Source organism: Homarus americanus, unplaced genomic scaffold, assembly GCF_018991925.1.
Source record: "Homarus americanus isolate GMGI-L3 unplaced genomic scaffold, GMGI_Hamer_2.0 scaffold50325, whole genome shotgun sequence".
Taxonomy (NCBI): domain Eukaryota; kingdom Metazoa; phylum Arthropoda; class Malacostraca; order Decapoda; family Nephropidae; genus Homarus; species Homarus americanus.
Window position 1 is genome coordinate 90,001 of NW_024742772.1, and position 5,792 is coordinate 95,792.

Consider the following 5,792-nt stretch of genomic DNA (forward strand, 5'->3'; position numbering starts at 1 on the left):
ACAGGCCGCCCGGACACTTTTGCAGCGCGTCACCACGTAGAAAGTGAGGAGTGTCAACATGGGGTCACATAAGAGTCTCGTGAAAGTGTCCGGCGCTGCTGTAAATTTCGACACGACGACGTCACCAATCTAGAAATATCTACTTCGCCTCCCTCTTTGCGTTCTATTCACTAACTTTATAAAATAACCTGTATTTATAATATAGTTTAGATCAGTGGTTCTCAACCTTGTTTGCACCCATGCACCCCTTTCACCATATGTCAGAATGTCATTCCCCCCCCCCCTCTCCTTTCCAAGATTGTCTGCCTCAAAAAGTGCATTCCAAATAATATGCATATAATACTGAAAATCCTTTATTTTTTCCATATTAGTACATATACATTTACAATTTTACATGGATTATTTTTATAGTGGAGTTTTACAAATTAAATGCCAGTTGAAAATGTTGATGGATTTATAAAACTTGAATAAAAGTAAAATAGTTTTTTTTTTATTTATAATGAATTACTTAACAGACCAAACTGAAGCATAATGCAATAAACAAAAAGTTCAATAGAATACCAGGATATTGTAAATTTGTAATTAATTTTATTCAGATGAAGATTACAGTCAATGAGAAACCTGTGATTGTTTTTTCTTCGCCAATTCTGGGATACGCGGAGGAGTGCTTGAAAGGGCACAACGCAGGTCATTTTATACATCTAATCTACTACGTTGCTTCGTTTTAATTTGCAACAGAGTTGAAAAGCCTGACTCACAAAGATATGTCGACACAAACGGAAGCAATGCCCGGATAGCTCTTTCTGCCACTTTTGGGTAGGAATCGCACATCAAGGGCCAAAATTCTGTGATTGATTTCTCATCGAACATATCTCTTGCTCCCGAATCAGTTTCCCCCCCCCCCTGAAAACCTGAATTCCCCCCCTGGGTGGAATTCCCCCCTGGTTGAGAACCCCTGGTTTAGATAATATATATTGTATGTAACCCTGATTTAACTTCGCTATGTTCTTTTGTTTTTCTGGAAGTATAGATGACATGAAATGATTATCTAGCGTGATGATCTATAAGTAAGAGGGAGTGTTGATGGTGCTGAAGTGTATTTTTAGAGGATCTGTCTATTACGTTGTGTCTAAGAGATGGCAGTGAACCTCTTTAAGGGAATCTCATTAGCGAGTTATCACTTATTGTTATCTTTATTTCTCGTTATTATTATTATCATCTTACCAATCACAAAACAGAATAACTATAACAGACCAATCACAAAACAGAATAACTATAACAGACCAATCACAAAATAGAATAACTATGACAAACCAATCACATGACAGAATGACTATGACAGACCAATGACATGACAGAATGACTACGACAGGTAAATATTCTCACTTGCTTGACAGTTAATAAATCATCACCATGATATTTCAGGTAATAGTGATCCATGATGAGACTTGCATCACCAATACACTGAGAAACACAAGTGAGGATGACAAGATAGTTCTCACGCTCGGTTTTATTTAGACACTAGCATAGATAGATAGATATAAGACACCTCATCATGTTATCATCGACCTACACACACGCACACACGCACACACACACACACACACACACACACACGGTAATTTGGGATCACCTGAACATTATCCCACACCCAGTTAATTTTACCTGATTATTAAACACCTTAACGTTACCTGGAGGGGTGTTGGTTAGGTTAGGTTAGATTAACTATAGGTTGGTTAATCTTCAGGTGAAATAAGCTAGGGGGGCCAATTTTTACCTGTCCTACACCTATATATATAATAAATGTACTGTATATTGTTGATGAAAAATGTTATCTGTAATATAAATAAATGATTCCCTCTCCGCGTCTCATAAATCACCACCACAAGCAATTATGAACCAATCACAGTGGCCTCTTGCTTCACTAACTTCACATACTCTTTGAAAGCAATTACCTCAGATTTACGACAAACATATGACAGTGAAAAATGTTACCGTAACTCACACGGAGACCCTCGTCACTCAACCACCTACTAGGAGCGGCCCACTCACAACTCACTGTTAAGAGTGGGTGGGGTCTCAAGTTCTCATTCCATTCCCACCACGCCTTGCTCTAGTCACTCCACGCACTCAGTCGACACTCAACCTTCGGAGAGTGCACACGCGTTACTCTTTCTCTCCCCGACCTGACCCACTCACTAACTCCTCGTCTCTTTATCTTATGAGTAAATATTTAAGGCTTTTATTTACAAATCCTAACAGAGGAAGCATTTAGCTATGGCCAAATATACCTACACACACCACCTTACGTTCATGACCCGCCTGGACAGAATACCCTTGTCCAGCATGCCACCGAACAATTCTTTCCCCTGGACAGAATCGAATCGTACTCCTTGAGGTTAAATTAATGTTATTGATCAGTGAAGGACGGAAGTAAGTTTAGACAGACAGATAGAAACAGACACAGGTGGACAAACAGACAGAACGGCAGACAGATATACATACAGAGAGACATATAGACAGAGACTGACAGATGGACATAATAACAGATAGACAGACAGACAGAAAGACAGATTAACCCAACTTAATCAAAAGTCAACGCGGTCCCTATAATGAGGACACACACACACACAGGCAGGTATGCATGTCACCTTAGTCAGCGTTTAATTATTATACGCCCTTGACACCTGGCACAAGAACCTCTGCATGTAAATATTTCGTTGTTTGCTCCTAATCGTGCGTATGTGTGTGTGTGTGTGTGTGTGTGTGTGTGTATGTGTGTGTGTGTGTGTGTGTGTATGAATCTAATAATAATAACAAAACAACAACAACAAAAAGAACAGTAATAATAATAATAATAATAATAATAATAATAATAATAATAATAATAATAATAATAACACTTAATAATATTTGAAGAAAATATAGGTTATAGAGAGAAATAGAGAGAAAGAGAGAGAAAGAGAATTCCAAGTCTCGAATTCGTAAGATTAAAAATTCATTAAATATGAAAAACAAACAATAAAACATTGAAAATAAAACAATCATAATCTTGAAAACTTCGAAACTACTCAGATTACTTTTATAATCATTACCTATTGCCATCGTTTCTAATAGAGTGATAATTGAACAAAACTTCCAAAAATAAACTTCAAGCACAGATTTTAGTAGAACTGAACTGCGATCCCATTATCGTGGCGGCAAGCAAAATACAATTAAATCATAGTTTTCATTCGTTTTTCCTCAAGTATTCACCAATATATCTAAGTATTAAGTTAAATTTTATTATTTGTGGTATTATCAACTAAATTTGGTGTTGACATTGAACGCGTGAGTCCGTTGTGATTGTGTTTACTTAAAAGCAGCATTAACAAGGCTACTTCACTGTATTGTTACTCCCCGCTCGATACTGTGATTGATTATGTTTTGGGTTGATCTGCCTGTCTGTCTGTCTGTTAGATTAAATATTAGGCTGTGTTAGGTTACCATTAGATTAAGTTAGGTTAAGTTACTATTAGATTAAGTTAGGTTAGGCCAATATTAGGTTAATAATTGAAGTAAAATAAACGTCATGCAATTGTTGTAGATACGCAAGAGCTAACATACACGACTAAGCTTTCACTCTGTTGACCTTACCCAAGTCATGGTGACCACAGACCATCTAGGCTAGGGCGTGCATGGCGGCATGACTCAACGGGCATACATAAATTGGGTCTCTCATTACTTGTTAGATATTGTTAATGAATGGAATAGAAATTGTGAGGGTTGTTAGTAGTTGTTGTTGTTGATGTTGTCGTAGGAGTAGTATTAGTAGTTATTGATATTATCTTTATCACTATCATTATTGTAACCAGCGTTTTTTCTCTCCTTCCTCCCACCTCCTCCCTCCTTCCTCCCTCCTCCTCCTCCTCCTCCTCCTTCCCTCCTCCTCCTTCCTCCCTCCTTCCTCCCTCCCTCCCTCCCTCCCCTCCTCCTACCTCTCCCTCCTTCCTTTCCTCCCTCCCTCCTTCCCTCCCTACCTCTCCCTCCTTCCCTCCCTCCCTCCCTACCTCTCCCTCCTTCCCTACCTCTCCCTCCTTCCCTCCCTATACCTCCCTCCGTCACTTTCACACCGCCGTTACCGCAGTTTGACATTTCACAGCGTTAATGGTGTACGCTGACCTCAAATTACGTCACAGTAGTAAATTGAGTCCAGTCACTGTACGCAGAGGAACGATGGTATACAGTATATTCACTATATTCTGTTATACTTGTATTTAGAATAATTTTATACGCATACTATCATATCATGAGTGTATGTGTACCGGTGTATGTATACAATGAGTGTATGTATACTGATATGTATATACTGTCAGTGTATGTATACCAGTTACACTATTGTTTGTGAAGGGACATATGATTAATATAGATAAACTTAATTAAGATCATATATATATATTGAATACCAGTCGAGTTAATGATATCACCTGAAGATTAGACACCCCGGTATATTTTACCTGATAACTAAACACACACACACACACACACACACACACCATCAACCACACCAAAACCGTAGTCATGCACATCAATACCGCCACCACTCCAGTGCAAGCCCCAGCAGTCACAGTGGGTGCCCATCCTCTCCAGCTGGTGCAGTCTGCCAAACTCCTGGGTGTAACTATAGACAATAAACTTGACTGGAAGGCCCATGTAAATAACACAGTCAAGGCAGCCTCGTACCGTCTCTACATGCTACGAAGACTTAGGTCACTTGGGACACCCACGCCAAAGCTGAGGACCATCTACAACGCCTTTATTCACCCCAAACTAACGTATGCGTCACCAGCCTGGTCGTCTTCTCTCAACTCTACCCAACAACGTCAGCTAGAGAAGGTACAGAAAAGGGCCTGCAGAATCATGCTCGGCGCAGAATATTCCGGCTACACCAACGCTCTCTCCACCCTGGAAATGGCATCCCTCAGTGACCTCCACCACCAAGCACTGAAAAGGTTTGGCAGTGGACTACTGCACCACCCTCGCCATCGCTACCTCCTGCCACCTGCAGCCCCCCACCCACCTTGCGCAGTCCGCCACTACAACAAAATTCAGCCCATAAGAGCCCGCACCGATAGATATAAGAACAGCACCATCCCATCTATTGTTAAAATAATAAACAACTCCTGATTTATGTACTGTACAGCCCTGTAAATGTATTCAATGCATATTATATCATTAAGTCTAAATCAAATGTAAGTCTGTATATTTTCATCCACCGGCTGCAACTCTATTAATAAACCGTTTATTATTATTATTATTATTATTATTATTATTATTATTATTATTATTATTATTATCACACACACACACAGATGTGAGGAACGCGGAAGGTAATACAAACATATCATTGTCCCGTGACCACAACACTCACTACAACACGATAATACTGTTCTGACACATCAGCTCCTTATAACCAACCTTCCCGGGTGTGTGGCAGGGTAATTGGTTGTGATGGGAGAGGGAGGAGGTTGTGGTGGGAGGGGGAGGGGGAGGGGGGAGGTGGTGGTGGGTGAGGGGTTGGGGGATGAAGCACTGGGTGAGGGAAGAAAGTGGTGGTGGGTGATGGATGAGAGGCTGTCTATCTTTGTCTGTCTTGCTTCTCTGTCTGTTTGTCTGTCTTTCGTTTTTATTTCTTTAATTGAATATTCTTTTGCTATTGTTTCTGCTGTTCTCTCTCTCTCTCTCTCTCTCTCTCTCTCTCTCTCTCTCTCTCTCTCTCTCTCTCTCTCTCTCTCTCTCTCTCTCTCTCTCTC